This window comes from Cervus canadensis, chromosome 10 (genome assembly GCF_019320065.1).
Source record: "Cervus canadensis isolate Bull #8, Minnesota chromosome 10, ASM1932006v1, whole genome shotgun sequence".
Taxonomy (NCBI): domain Eukaryota; kingdom Metazoa; phylum Chordata; class Mammalia; order Artiodactyla; family Cervidae; genus Cervus; species Cervus canadensis.
In genome coordinates, this window is record NC_057395.1 from 73,357,275 (window position 1) to 73,373,682 (window position 16,408).

Here is a 16,408-nt window from a genome sequence, read left to right on the forward strand (position 1 = left end):
GTTAAGAGGATTTAATGTGGTACCTGGGACAGGTCCTGAAATATGATGAGTGCTCAATTAATAGCAGCTAGGGTTAGGGAGCATTTTGTTTGCATCATCTTATTGAATTCTCTGAACAGCTTGGTGAGGGAGGCATTATTACAGATGAGGCTCAAAGATAAGAAACCCCTGTACTTGGGGGAGCTGACATTCACTCGCACTGAGCATCCCCTGGGCACTTATCAGGCTTCACACTGACTGCAGAAACAGACTGCTCCCACCCTCTTGGGGCTCATATTCGAGCAATTTGAACCCCCCGCCCCCCCATCCTCAGCTTCCCTAGGAGGGACACCACCCCACCCTCTTGCAGTAGCTGGGGAGGAATTAAGCCAGAAGGTCCCAACCAATAGATATCCTTGGGGTTTGGGTGCTTAATGACCCCCCTCCTCCTCATAACCATCTCATGTAAATTTCTTTTATAATTACACTGAAAGCTATCAAACTATCTAATTTAATTTCTTTGCGAAAATAAATAGCTAAAGTGGCCCTAGGTACTGGCATAAATACTTCAAGCAGAACCGTCCGGGATAGCTACTTATGCAGGCCTGACTGGCCGCAATACACACTTCATAAGTACATATTTATTGGGCCTGCCCCCCCCGCCCCCCCGAAGCCCTCTCCCCCCCTGAGAAGAGGCAAAGATTCTGCTGACTCAGCTGGAAGGAGAGGAAAGTGATTGGGGCCATGGTGGTAGTGTGGAGGAGGGGCGAGGGAATGGAGGGAAAATATGCTGGGTAATTAATTATCCGTCTTTGTACATACATAACTTTTTATTAAACAAATATGCAAATACTGCCTCTCCGCTGCCTTCGCCCGGGTCTGCCGTGGGGATGACTGTTAATTGGCGGCGGGGTCCGTGGGGAGGAGGCCTGTTTGAGAAGCCAGCCGGGGCTGGGCCAGACTCCTCTCTCCCTCACTTGCCGTGGCTCCCCTGGCCCACTGGGCCAGCATCGTTACTCAGATGCGCTTATACAAGGCCAACGGATTGTGCCTCCAGCGTATCACCTCTTGGCATTTCTACCTTTCTTCCCGGCTGCCAGGGCTTAGGGTCAGGCAGAGAGCAAGAGTCCTCTTTTGTTCTGGCTTCTGTCTACTTCCTCAGCCTCATTTCCTGTCCTTCTCGCTTTTGGCCTCCTGGCCTCCGACCTAACCTGCTCTACCTCAGGACCTTTGCATTGGCTATTTCTCTGCCTGGAATGCTGGGTTCTCATGGCCAGCTCTTTCTTTTTTCTTTTTTGGGGTGAGGGTTATGCCCCAAGGCATGTGCGATCTCAGTTCCCTGATTGGTGACTGAACCCACACCGCCTACAGCGGAAGCCCAGAGTAGCCACCGTGCTACTTTACTGCCAGGGAAGTTCCTGGCCAGCTCTTTCTTGAATTTCAGGTTTAAGGTCACTGTGACTTATGTGGCCACTTTTGTTTTTAAGCTACTTTGCTTTATGATTATTATTTTTCATCATACCTATCACCTTGGTAATTTTCACTTTTATTTATTAGTTTTGTAAGTTTTTTATTTCCTCCTGCTAGAATGTGACTTCCAATAGAAAAAAGCCTTGTGTTATCGATGGCCAAATCTCCAGTGCCTGGAATAGTATATGTAGTTAGTTGGCCCTTGCTCAGTATTCATGACCTAAATGGAAGGAAAAACTTCCTCACTCCTCTCCTTGCCCCCAGGCACCCTCTTCCGTTCTCCACACCTTTCAGGAGAGCCTTTTTAAAACACAAATCTTACCGTGGACAACCTTCCGTGGCTCCCTAGTTCTTCAGAATGATATCCAAGTTCCATTACCTGCCCCGTTACAACAGAGTCTCTGTTTACGTCTCCAATTCCTTCTTTATCCTCTGATACACTCACTGGCCTTCAGGCAAAGCCTCGTTCTTCCATGTGAGCCTTGGCACAAACGTTTCCAGCTGCTAAATTCTCTTCCATACCTCTCTTAGCTTGGCCAACCCCATCTTGTCTTCTGCTTCTCAGATCAGGCAGCGCCTCCTCCAGGAATTCTTTCTGCTTAATCTGCTATCCTCCCTGCCAATGCATCTTTCACCTCACTCTGGCTTTTCTCTCTATAAATGGAGGCCTTTAGGAGGGTGGGGATGCTGTCCCCTTTCCCATCTTTCAGGCAATGATCGTGAAGCTGGGTGGGGTATTAATCAGGTTCTGGTTTGAGAACATGGATTCTGGTCTAGCCTCCCTGGATTCATACTCCAGTGCCTCGATTTACTGGCTGCACTGAATACCCACCAAGATGGTGCCCAGTAGGGTGGGGGCATCTGGAATTTATACCTGTGTGGAGCCCCGTCCTCTTGAGTGTGGGCTGGGACCTAGTGACTTACTTCTAATAGATACGATACAGTAGAAGTGACGGAAAGTCACCTCTGAGAGTAGCTTATAAAAGGGTGAAAGCTCCCGTCTTGACACTCTGCCCATTCTCTATGAGGGACGACAGACAGCTGCCCTGTTATGGACGGCCCTGTGGTCTATGGAAAGGCACATATGGCAAGAAGCTAATATCTCTAGTCAATAGTAGTGAGGGCCTGGGACGCCAGGTAAACTGTGGAGTCCTGACCTACAGAAACTGTGAGATAATCAATGTTTATTGTTTACAGCTGTTAAGTTTGGGGCTAATTTGCTACACAGTGATAGGGAACTAAATATTGACTAGGTGGTTGTGGGCAAGACCTTTCTGTGTCTCAGTTTCTATATCTGTAGAGTGGAGACAATAATTACCCCCATCTTGTGGGTTGTTGTGGGGATTAAATGAGTTCCTTAGAACAGTGACTGGCACATAGTGAGTGCTGTGTGACTTTAGCTAGTCTCACATTCTTAGCACTTGGGAGGTGCTTAATAAGCCCTGAGCAGGAACAAACACGGTAAGAACAATAGTCCTTGTCTATTGCTCCCTGGGCATGAAGTCTTAGCTTCTTGGGATGGCACTCAAGGCCTTTTATGATCCCTTAGGCTCCTGCCAGCTTCATCGCTGTGGGGCTGGCCACTGTGTTCAACTTGCCACGTCTCAGCTCATCCTTACAATATCCCTGTAAAGTAGGGACTGTCTTACAAACGTGGAGCTTGGGTTCAGAGAGGTTAAGTAACTTGCCCAAGGTCACACAGCCAGAACAAGATTAAACTAAGTTTTGAATTCAGGAATGTCTGGCTTCGGGTTTGGTTTATTTGTGTGGCCTCAGTGCCTCCCATGGGCCTGGCATAAAGTAAGAAGCAGGTCCACGGTCACTGAACTGCCTGCCTGCCTGCCTGGATGAAGATTGCCCCTTCCTCCACCTCCCATTTGTCAGGTGAAAAAGCAACAAAAAGCTCACGCGGCCAAGAGACTTTGGAGAGCAATGCTTAACCCAGAGGATAGACTCACCAACGGGCCCCTGGGGCATCAGCCCAGTGACCCTGCTCAGTGGCTGGCTTTAACAGAGGAGGAGGAGGCCGTGGGAGCCAGCAGGGAGAGCTGCCCATTAGCCCTAATTAGCAGCCTGTCTGGAAAAGAGCTTGGGCTGAAATTAAGATGCTGTCAGTGGGTCCCAGCTGGGTCGTAGCAGAGTGGCAGCTGCAACATTTCCAGAGCCTGAGCTTGAAACACTCAACTGGGAAGGCCTCTCTGCCTGACTCCACCTGGACCCAGGGGCCCCCGGGAGGCAGCCAGACCTCTCCCCCAGCGAGACTGTGATTCACTGAGAACCCCTCGAGTGTCAGAGCTTGAGCCAAGCCCCCACTGGCCTGGTTATCTCCATGGGTCCTCCCACAGCACCTCTACACCACCCATTTTGCAGGAAGAAACAGAGGCTTAGAGAGCTTTCATGGTGTGCCCAAGGCCGCACAGCTAGAAGTGGCAGAGTTTTGGGGGGGGCTCCCGAGCCAGTGCCCCGAATCCAAGGCTGCACAGGTGGGAGGGAGGGGGAGATCCTGAGCAGGGCTTGAGTGGCAGGAATCACCAAGAGGACAGGGGACAGCGTCTGGGCTCCAAGTCACCTTCTTTCACTCCATCCCTTCCTCCCATCCCCAGGGCAGGACAGAGGTCCCTGTGGGGAGAAAGTTATGTAGCAGAGGCGGGCTGGATTTGGGGTGAAGTAGGGTGAAAGAGCAGGAAGACCAAGTGGCAGGAAGGATGCAGCCTGCCTCCGACTCTCCACTTCCTCTTTTAAGTTGCCAAGAATAAACCAGGATTTAAAATCAAACTTAAAAAAAAAAATCACAAAATCCCTAAAGCTGCTTTCCAAGAAATCAGTGGCAGTGATTTGTGCAGCAGATGAGCTTTGGCCAAGCGCTGCACAGTGGGCGGGGCTGCAAGGCGGGAGGTGGGCCAGGAGGTGCCCAGGACCTAGGCTGCCCCCACCTTGGTTGTCGATGTTGTTATTCGTAATAATGATCAGCAGCCCGTTGAGAGCTTGGGATGAATGCGTGTGGAATAAATGGCAGGTGGACTGAGCCTTCCCCATCCCAGCATGGCCCTCTGGGAGGTACTGGGAGGTCTGCCTTACCGGAGGTCGTGGCTGAGTCTACACAAAGCTGGTGTCCTCAGAGAGCCTGAGCTGAGCCCCCTGCAGCCCGCACACTCCCACCTCGGCCTTCCTGCCCATCCCGCCGCCAGGCTGAGTAGATGGTCATTTGCTCCCCAGCTGGCAGGCAGCTACTGATGTTTTTATGGGCAGGTTGCAGGTAATGAGCTTTCCCTCCAGGACCTGGAGACAGTCTAGAAAATTGTATTCAGGTTGGAGAGCGGAAAGGGGGAGAGGAGGGGCAGGAGGTGAGAGATTCTTCCTGCCTCTGCCATCTGCATCCCCACAGCCAAGGGGAGAGTCAGGTAAAGCCAACAGGGAGGGCCCAGACCCACCAGGGGTGGAGCAGAAGGCAGTGGTTCCTTCTCTCTGGGGATAACTTTACGCTGAGTTCTGGTCATGGGGGCTGTATGTCTGGAATCACAAATGGCACTGACTGTGCCCCCAGGGTCACTCTTACTTTATTCCATGCGTGCACCCATCATCCATCCATCCATCTACCATCTACCCACCCACCCATCCATCCATCTGTCCATTCATCAGCCCCCTGAGTCATCCATCCAACAGGTAGTTCTGGAGCTCTCTCTTTGGCTAGGCAGTGGGTAAGGTCCTAAGAATAGGGAGTATGGAGGTGAAGAGGAAAAAGACGTCTCCTTCCTAAGAACGGTCACTTACTTATTCATCTATTCAAATGATGTTATCGAGTTCCTATGACGGCCAGGTTCTGTGGTTAGTGGAGATATGTGCATGCATGCCTGCTAAGTTGCTTCAGTCCTGTCCAACTCTTTGCAGCCCTATAGACTGCAGCCTGCTAGGCTCCGCTGTCCATGGGATTCTCCAGGCAAGAATACTGGAGTGGGTTGCCATGCCCTCCTCCAGGGGATCTTCTCCACCCAGGGATTGAACCCTTATGCCTCCTGCACTGGCAGGCGGATTCTTTACCATGAACGAGCGCCACCTGGGAAGCCCAGTGGAGATAGAGTGATGAACAAAAAGGACACAGCCCTGATGCTTGAGGGCATCGGTGAGGATACCAAGCAAGGGCTTCGGGGGCGGATACTGATGGGTAGAGAATACAGGTGATGGACCTGCAAGGGTATTGCTGGCAAACATCGATAATGCCACCAAGTCATCACTGGCGATCCCTGCTGGCGTCCGCGGGGGTGTTGGTGCTAAGTGTTGAGTTCGTGCTCCCGAGGATACTGGTAACGGACACTGATGGTGCTCCTTTGGCATCCAGGGTGGGCACTGGCCCTGAGCAGTAGTCATGCTCTCAGAGACATCAGTGACGGGCTCTGGAAGGAGCCGATCTGTCCTTCTCCTGCAGATCTCACTCACCCTCCGCTTTCAGTCTCCTTTTCCCCAACCAATTAAAGCTCCTGCAGGCAGACAGACCTCGGGATGACCCTGTGGCTCCCAGTGTGATGTGATGGTGGCTCTCTCCTGGCCTTTACCGAGCTGCAGAACCCGCCTCCCAACTGGTGGCCTATTGATCCCCTTGCCAGGAATTCTCTCTGTGGTTAGAATGTCATTTTCCACCCCAAACACCTCTTTCTTGCAATTACTGAGAATTACTTATGAGGAGAAAGAGAGAGAGAGGAGTGTGTGTGTATATATTGATTACCACCTCTGAGAAGCTCAGGGATCATTTAGAGTAGATTAACCTAACTTTCTTTTGCCTTTTGGGAAGTTGGACTGCAAGTTATTTAAGGAGATTAATCAGCTCATCAGAGAACCAGACAGTCTTCCTACTTCTATCTCTTTTTAGGCTAGTTGGGACCGTGCCATTGTTACCCCTTTTTCAAAATACCCCTCCTTCAAAATCTCTTTTGCCCACCAGTCTGCCTGTACGTTCACCATGACTGCCCAGGTCACTTCAGCAGGGGCTCCTGCCAGCTCCTCTTTAGGGGAGAAGTAGGCACATCTCTGGCCGCTGTTTGTTTACTCAGATGGTCTTGTTGCCCGGATCCCAGTCTGGGCGCAACCTCAGAAAGGGCTGGACCACCCCAGGCCAGTCTCCCCCATCCAAGTCCTGGCTCAATGCAGCTGTCGCATAGGAAAGACCCAAATATTCCAGCCACTAAAAGGCAGTGACTTCCAGAGGCCTTTGCATGAGCAAGGCTTGCTCATCGGTTCTGCAGATGTCAGTCCCGCCCATCCACTCCTCTGCATCTCCAGGTGCAGCTCCGACCTCCTCCGCCCTGCCAGGAAGCCGTCCCAGACCGTGCCATCCTTCCGGGGACACTCGTTCTGCTTAGAGAGGCGGAGAGAGGGGATGTGAGAGGAGAGGAAGGAAAGAGAGAGAGGAAGAGGAGGAGAAGGGAAAGAAGAGACAAGGAGAGGCAGTGCGGAGGGCCTGGGGAGGATCCGCCGGCTTCCTGACTCAGCGGCATGTCTTGCAAGTTCATCAAGTGCAGCTGGGGAAAGGGCAGACAGACTGGGGTTCGAATCTCCACTGCAGCCTTCCCCAAAGGCTGTGTGACCTTGGGCAAGTCACGTCACCTCTCTGAGCTTCGGGTCCTCATCATTCAAACGGGAAGATGACAGTTCCTACCTCGCAAGGTTGTTAAGATTGCAAATGAGGTCGTGTATGTAATGTGCTTAGAACATGGCCCGGGGCTTTAGTAGGTGGTCCATTGATGGCAGGTAGGCATCGCCAGGCCACTGTTGACGGCAGGACTCCTGGCAGAGCCTCTGTGAAGACGTGCTGGGTGATCGGAACCTCGTCTCTGCCGTGGGGACCTCCGTCCCTCCTCCCCGTCCCCCTGTCCACAGGCGGATGCAGAAGGGACAGCCAGTGGCCTGGGTCTCTGGGAGGAGGGGCCGGGGGTCAGCCCCTGGCATCTGGGCTAGGAAGCAGCCCCTTTCAGAGCACAGCAGGCCCTCGCTGCCCCCCTCTCTGCCATTTCTCTCCTCTTCCAGGAAAAAAGTTTGAAGTTGAATGGGTCCCGAGGTGGAATATTTTCCAAATGTCAGTGCAATCTGTGGTACATTACAGCTAAATGCGATCATCGCCGTGCTGGGCTCTGAATGTCAGCGCACCGGCCGTGATGGAGTGACAAACAGCAGGTTGACAGGTGGGGTCTCGGCCCCCCCACCTCCTGGGAAGTCAGCCTGGCAGGGGAGGGAAACAGGCCATCTCTGGGTTCAGCAGACGTGGACCATGGGCCTCGGAGGGACACACTGTGGGCTCGTGAGGTCCCGTGTGTTTTATGTGCGTGTGCATGAGTGGGTACATCTGTTCCTGTGTTTCTGTGCTACCTACCTCTCTCTCTTTCTGGCTGCACTGTGTAGCATGTGGGATCTTAGTTCCCCAACCAGGGATTGAACCCGTGCCTCCTGCAGCGGAAGACCCCAGGAAGGTGTTCACCGAGCCCCGTGGAGGTGTATGAACAGTGCTGTGTACGAGTCCTCCATCTCAAGGTATCCCCGTATGTCAGTGTGTTCACATGCATTAGTTCAGAGCTCCTGGAACGATGCACACACGTTCACACCGTCCACCAGGAGACTGTGCATCTGTCGATACAGACATCATCCTTCTCGCGGTGACGTAATACCCGTTGCATCATCTATCTTCCTACGGCTCTTCCGATCTCCCTGAAATGTGCGTAGTGTGTGCCTGCAATGTGTATTTCTGTGTATCCATGACTGTGTGTGTGGTGTATACAGTTTCAAGACCTTACCAGGTGTGTGTGCGCGCGCACGCACGTGTCTAGGTTAGTAAATTGCGTCTCAACCACAAAGGAGGGTGGGGAAACAGGAGTCAGGAGCGGCTCTCTGCCTCGCTGCCCCTGTGGCAGGGCATTCTGATGGCCGCGTGCTCTGTGGAGCCTGTGATTGGCTGAGCGGGAGGGGGCTTCAGTAGCCTCCAATTACCGGGGAGTGGATGGTGAGCTGTGAGGCCAGAGGGATGGCGCGTGCATGCCAGGATTAAAGCGTCCTGTGTATGCAGACGGGCCCCGTGTGTGTGCGTGCTGTCCTTGTGTTTTGTGATTTTTATGTGTGGCCACAAGGGCCCATGAGAACGCATAGGCAGACCCGCGTCATGTGGGACTGGAGGCCATCGATGTGTCTCTGGCGTCCATAAGTGTTGCTATCATCGTCCCTCTGTGAGTCTGCTAGCGCACACCTGGGGTGTATGTATGAGATGTGGTCTCTGCACGTCTGAGCATGTGTATATTCTTGTGTGACTCTGTGTGTGTGCGGGTTCTGCCCGACTGTCTTTGTATGTGCCTTCAGGTATATGGGAGGGTCTCTGGGGTTATCTCTGGGTAGAGTGTGTGAGCATGTGTTTTTGTTTTAGTCGCTAAGTCGTGTCTGACTCTTTGTGACCCCCTGGACCACAAAGAGGTAACTCGCCAGGCTCCTCTGTCTATGGCTGTCTATGAGCGAAGGAGAACGGCCTGGCTCTCACAGAAAACTGGAGAAGGTTGCCGTTTCCCCGTCCAGGGGATCTTCCAGACCCAGGGGTCGAACTTGTGTCTCCTGCATTGGCGGGCGGATTCTTTACCACTGAGACATCTGGGAAGCCCGAGTGTGCACATTTGTGTGTGCGTCTGTGTATGTTTATGGTTAAATGTGACATTCTGAGCGAGCTGATCCGTAAGAAGGAAGAGGAAGAGAGAAAACCGTGCCCCATCCTCACCCCGTCCCAGCTGGTGGTCAGGATCCCAAGGTCTCCTCCCTCAGACTGTACAAGCGTCCACCCAAGGGCGGAGGTCCCGCACACCCCCAGTTAAAGAGCTCGGTGAGCCTGGTGTCTGGTGACAGCTGGTGCTGAGCCTGGCCTGGGGGATGAATTGTGTCCCCGTGGAATCCACGTGTTGAACTCCTAACCCGTAGAACTTCAGCACGTCACCTTATTTGAAAAAAGAGTCATTGCAGATGTGATTCGCTAAGAGGAGGTCATCCTGGAGTCAGGCGGACCCCTAATCCAACATGACTGGTGTCCTTAGAGAAAGGAGGAGTTTGGACAGGGACAGACAGGCAGTGCGGGGAGAGGACAGCCATCTACGAGCCAAGGAGAGCGGCCTGGCTGTCACAGACCCTCTTCTCCCAGAGCCTCACACATAAGCCTTACCTAGGCCCACATAGCACACACTAGGAACCAACTCTATGGGCACCTGGATGTCTGATATCTGGCCTCTGGCACTGTGAGATAATAAATTTCTGTTGCTTAAACTGCTCAGCTTCTGGTGCTTTGTTACGGCAGCCCTAGCAACTTGATCTGGGGATGTGAAGGCTCAAAGTGCTTCTCCGAGCTCCTCTGCTTCCTGCAGACCCATCTCGCAGCCTCCAGTGCTGTGATCAGCAGGCTGCCCGCATCTTCGCGCCGCCCTAGGCTCTCCCAGCGCTAATCACAGTGTCCTCAAGGTCTCAGGCCATCAGCCCCTCCCCTGGGCTAGACAACCCCACCTCTGACCCTTTCCCCACGCCTCCCCTGCCCCCAGATCTCAGCTTCCTCCAGACTCTCCGGATAAGCCTGGGCTTAATCACCTTTCTGAGCCCAAGTATATCTTTCTCCACCCACTTCCCGCTCCTCCCATCTGGCTCTGTGTTCTGCATAGAGCAGGTGCCCACTGAAGGACTCAGCGAGGGGCCCCAGGCTTTCAGTCTCTTTCTGGGCCGGGACTGGGAAAGAGACCTCTTCTGCACGCTGCTTTTCCCAGACCAATTGCCCGCATCCGGGTCCTGCTCTTGAAAGTGAAGTCGCTCAGTCGTGTCTGACTGTTTGTGACCCCATCGACTGTAGCCCATATGTGAACTGTGAACTTCCAGATGTTCAAGCTGGTTTTAGAAAAGGCAGAGGAACCAGAGATCAAATTGCCAATATCCGCTGGATCGTCAAAAAAGCAAGAGAGTTCCAGAAAAACATCTATTTCTGCTTTATTGACTATTCCAAAACCTTTGACTGTGTAGATCACAATAAACTGTGGGAAATTCTGAAAGATATGGGAATACCAGACCACCTGACCTGCCTCTTGAGAAACCTGTATGCAGGTCAGGAAGCAACAGTTAGAACTGGACATGGAACAACAGACTGGATCCAAATAGGAAAAGGAGTACATCAAGGCTGTATATTGTCACCCTGCTTATTTAACTTATATGCAGAGTACATCATGAGAAACGCTGGGCTGGAAGAAGCACAAGCTGGAATCAAGATTGCCGGGAGAAATATCAATAATCTCAGATATGCAGATGACACCACCCTTATGGCAGAAAGTGAAGAGGAACTAAAAAAACCTCTTGATGAAAGTGAAAGAGGAGAGTGAAAAATTTGGCTTAAAGCTCAACATTCAGAAAACTAAGATCATGGCATCTGGTCCCATTACTTCATGGCAAGTAGATGGGGAAACAGTGGAAACAGTGTCAGACTTTATATTTTTGGGCTCCAAAATCACTGCAGATGGTGATTGCAGCCATGAAATTAAAAGATGCTTACTCCTTGGAAGGAAAGTTATAACCAACCTAGATAGCATATTAAAAAGCAGAGACATTACTTTGCCAACAAAGGTCCATCTATCAAGGCTATGGTTTTTCCAGTGGTCATGTATGGATGTGAGAGTTGGACTGTGAAGAAAGCTGAGCGCCGAAGAATTGACGCTTTTGAACTATGGTGTTGGAGAAGACTCTTGAGAGTTCTTGGACTGCAAGGAGATCCAACCAGTCTATCCTAAAGGAGATCAGTCCTGGGTGTTCATTGGAAGGACTGATGCTGAAGCTGAAACTCCAATACTTTGGCCACTTCATGCAAAGAGTTGACTCATTGGAAAAGACCCTGATGCTGGAAGGGATTGCGGGTGGGAGGAGAAGGGGATGACAGAGGATGAGATGGTTGGATGGCATCACTGACTCGGTGGACATGAGTTTGAGTAAACTCTGGGAGTTGGTGATAGACAGGGAGGCCTGGCGTGCTGCAGTTCATGGGGTCACAAAGAGTCAGACACGACTGAGAGACTGAACTGACTGGACTGACTGGACTGTAGCCCACCAGGCTCCTCCGTCCATGGAATTTTCCAGACAAGAGTACTGGAGTGGGTTGCCATTTCCTTCTCCAGGGGATCTTCCCAACTCAGGGATCGAACCCTGGTCTCCCACGCTGTAGGCAGACACTTTACCATCTGTGCCACCAGGGAAGCTCTTGCTCTTACTCGGGCTGAACTAGGTGCAGGTCTGGGTCACCAGACCCTCCAAACAACCCCACAAGACAGGGACTATTTTAGCCCAGTTGTCCGGAGGGAAAACCAAAACCAGGGAGGGGAAATAAGTGGTCTAAGATGACGTGTTACTTCTTGAACATCAGATCAGGAAGGAACTTTGGTACCAGCTAGATCATCCCTCTCCCCTGCTCCCATTTTAGAGCTGGAGAAACTGAGGTCCAAGTGGCTCCTCTCCCTCTCCCGACCTCTAATGCTTCCTCACTGCTCACCCCTGACCCTCTGAGCGCTCCCGGCTCTCTAGCTCTTGCGACTTGAGCGATTCTGCAGACGAGGGTGACCGCAGAGCTCTTGTCAGCCCCTCCTCTTTCCCAAGCTCCAGTCCAGAATTTCCCTGTCTTGCACACATGGCCCGCAGGGCTTTCAAACTCAACATGCCCGGAGCCAAACCGACTTTCTGTGATCCTTGATCCGGGGCGTCTCCTGGGTTCCCTGGCTCATTACCAGCTTCTCTGTCCTTGCAGCTCAAGCCTGAAGCCTTTGACCTGCTCTCTCCGCCGTGCCCACATCCAGTCAACTGCTGACTCCCACTGGGTCTTACGCTTAAATATTTCTTAAATCCACTGTTGCTGACCCAGTTTAAGCTTCAGCTTCTCTCTCTCTGAGATTCCTGTATTAGCTTTTACTTTAAAAATGTATTTATTTGTTTGGCTGTGTTGAGTCTTAGTTGCAGCATGTGGGGTCTTTGGACTCTAGCCGTGGTGCATGGACCCAGTAGTTGTAGTGTGTGGGCTTATTTGCTCCTTGGCATACGGCATGTGGGATCTTAGTTCCCTGACCAGGGATTGAACCCACGTCCTCTGCATTGCAAGGCGGATTCTTAACCACTGGGCCACCAGAGATGTCCCTGTATTAACTCCTTGTATCAGCTTAGAATTAAGCTTGGCTGCTTGGAATGGAAAACCAAAATAATAGTAACTTCAGCAAGTTGGACGTTTATTTCTCTCTCATGGAATCAAAGTGTGGATTGGGCAGTTCGGGGCTGGTATGGTGGCTCCATGAGGCTAAAAGGAACCTAAAAGTTTCTGCCCAGCCCACTGGCTGGCAACCATAGGGTCAGCATTTGTCTTCATGGTCCAAGATGACTGCTTGAGTGCCAGCCATCTCAGCTGTGTTCCTCCAACAGAAAGGAGAAAGGAGCAGGAAAAATAGGCTAAAGGTGTGGGTCAACAGTCTTTTAAGGAATTGTTCCCAGAAGCTTCCACTTAGCAATTCTGCTTAGATTGTTGACTAGGACTCAGTCCATGTAATACATAGTTGTAATGGAGATTGGGAAATGTGGCCCCTGTATTAGGGGGCCAAATGCCTAGTCCAAAATCGGGGTTTTCTGACTAAAGAAGAAGGTAAGAATGGGAGTTCCTCACCTCTTCACGGGTTTCCCTCTCTCTTTTCTCACCCTCTAATCTACCCTGGACACAGCAAGGTAGGGTAATCCTTATAAAATACAAATCCATAGAGTTGCCAGATTTGGCAAAGAAAAATATAGGATTCCCAGTTAAAGATGTGAATTTCAGATAAATAATGACACATGTTTTAATATAAGTGTGGCCTAGGTGATATTTAGAAGATACTAATGCTAAAACAACAATTTATTATTTATCTGAAATTCAAATACAACTGGACACCCTGCAGTTTATCTGTCAACTCTTTGCATACACCTTTCATGGCTCTCCATTGTTTTTGAGAAAAGGCTCAAGCTCTCTGGAGGGATTTACTGGTACCTTTATAATCTGTCCTCCAACTGACCTGTCCAAACCCAGTGTTTCCTGGACAAGCCAGGCACTGCCACTGTGTCTCCCAGGCTTCAAGCCTTTGTTTGAGTTGTTTTGTCAGCCTGGAACGCCCTTGTCTATCTGAGAAGCCCCATGCATCCGGGAGGGACCATGGCCTCTGTCCATCTCTATATTCCTGGGAACTGTTCGGGGTCTGAGGTTATTTGATGAATGAAATGACAAGTTCAAGGCTACCCAGCAAGTGAAGGGCAAGGTTACAGCGGCCGCCTGGACTCATAACTCCCTCCCCAGTGCTCTCTGCACCCAGCTGGCTCATGTGGACCCAGCACTGAGTTCTCTGTCTCCTGGGTCGTCATACTTTAGGAGCCCACATCGGAATGCAATGCCCCCAGCACACAGTGGGTTAAGCCAGCCTTGGAGACGGGAGCTGGAGCCCACGGAGTCCTTTCTGACAATAAAGCTAATGAATCCCTCCTTGCCGTTTTCTCTTGCACAATAACATTTAATCATCATTTGCACAGCAGATGAGAAGTTTGAGGCAGATGCAATTCTGCGTGAGTGGCGATTTCTGTGTGTGGGCACCGTTCCTGCTGTCCCCAGCACACCTGACAATCTGGGGCTGGGATGGGCTCCTTCCCAGAGGGGCTGTGTGTGCACCCATGTGCCAGGGCTCTGACCCCACACCCATGTGGGAGGTGGGCTTTGGAGGCACGTGTCTATCCGTGTGCATGCTTGGGTGTGGAGTCAGACACATGTGTCGTGGCTGTGGGTGAACTGTGGCAGGTCAGCCTGACTGCGCACGTGGACAGAGGTGGTGAGGTGCCTGAGGACACGTGGTGTGGAAGTGGCGGTGCACACGTGTAGGCAGGCAGGCATATGGGGGTATATATCATTGCACGTGTATGTGTCCTTGGTGTTGATCTGAGGCTTCCTGGAGGATGCCTCTAAGTGGTTAGATGCTTGTAAGTGATCACGTATATTATGTACACGCAGGCCTATGTTGCTCGTATGTGCATACACATCTCTGGGCATCATGGAGTTGAATTTAGCTCCATGCGTGCACCCATGTGCCAGGGCTGACAGTTCCTGAGGCTATACATGCTTTCCTGTGCATGCACATGCATTATGAATGCATGCATGGACCTATGAGTTCATATGCATGGGTGCATCTGAGGGGACATACATTCCTATACCACATACCTGCCTGGGAGTGTCTGGGGACACACATATGTTCATGAACATGCATGCATGCATGCCTGAATGGGGAAATGTGTTGGTTCCTGAAAGGGTATCAGTGAGCACACACATACATGCAAGCAAGAGAACACAGCTATGGAAGGCACACATGTCTTGTGTGCAAATGTGAGTGCACACATGAGAGTGTGCCTCTAGTACACGCATGGTGTGTGGGCACACGGCCACATCTGCAGACCTGCAGGAATTATGCTCTGTGTGCGTGGCTGGGAGCATCTGTATGTCTGCACCGTGCGCCCAGCCAGGAACGTGTCTGAAGGTACACATGTGCCTGCGCTATACGCTGGCTTGGGTATGTGGGCATGCTCGTGCCCCCCCCCCCGCCCCCATGCACGCACTGAAGCGTGAACACTCTCTTGCTTCCAAGTGAGGGCTGACAGGGTTACATTTTCCAAAGGCTCAGCGGCCAGTGACAGAGCTGGTCTGAGCGCACTGGCTGGCAGGAGGTAAGTGGAGCTGCTGATTCGTGACCCAGGGGTGGGCGGTCATGACGGCCGGCTGACGGATGCAGCCCTCAGCCGCCCCCTGTGACAGCAGCCGGCTCTCTGAGCTGCCTGAAGCAGGAGGTGGGAGGTTAGTTCTTGACCTGTGCACTTGGTGTTGGCTTCCCACTTCTCTGGTGCATGCCCACATCCACGTGCAGACGCACACGCGTTGGGACATCCAGAGACTCAGACCCGGGCTTGGACCGTGGCCACGGCCCCACCTCCACCTTGCTGCCCAGCTCTGCCATCTGTCTGAAATGCCTCCCCTTCTCACCAACTGCTTCCCTCTCCTCCCCACACCTCCAGAAACTCCACTCAGAATCCGAGCTGTCCTTGTTCTGCACAGAATCAATGGTGGGGTGTGTGTGAAATAGTCCAGGCCCTTGTAAGCTCTGCAGCCCTGATCTAGCCTCCCCCTGCCCAACTGTGAGCACTGGGTTCCTCGTCTGTAAAATGGAGCTAATGAGGTACCTGCTTAAAATAAACAAGGCCACTTAAATAAAGCACTAAACACAGCACATGTTGAGTCCACCCTCCATGGGTTTTACCTGAGCTAGTAATTATGTACAGAGCTTAGAACAGGGTCTGGCATGCGGCAAGAGCCATGTAGGGCGCTGTCATCATCTTTTACCATCATTGTCATTGTCATTAATATCCCTGGTTCTAAAATTCTTAGCCAATTATACATCAATTCTTGCTCATGACCCTGAATGCTCTTTTATCCCGTGCTGCTGATGGTGACAGAGATGATGACAATAAAAGGGATTTTTTTTTTTCTTTTCGTTTTCCCCATGCCTTGAAAGGGGGGCAGACGTGGGAGAGGCAAGGCTCTTTGTTTTCTGAGCTCCCTGATAGAGTTGGGTGTGCCCAGTTAGAGCCTGGAGCTGGGGTGGCTGTGCTGTCTGCGTAATACAGGCAGGGGAAATGGAGCTTGTGGGGGAAGTTGGTGAGAATCAGTGAGGCCGATGGGCAAACACTGTGTCTGCCACGAGACCCTTGTCTGTGACCCCAGACCCTCAGAGAAGGGTACAAAGCTCACAAAATACATGACGTGACAGGCACCTTGTGGAACCCAGAGGAGGGACTGGGCTCACGTATTTCACTCCTGGGCTGGCTCAGAGCTCAGTGGAGTAGGCAGGTGAGGGTGCGGGAGCTGGAAGCAGAGGGGATCGAG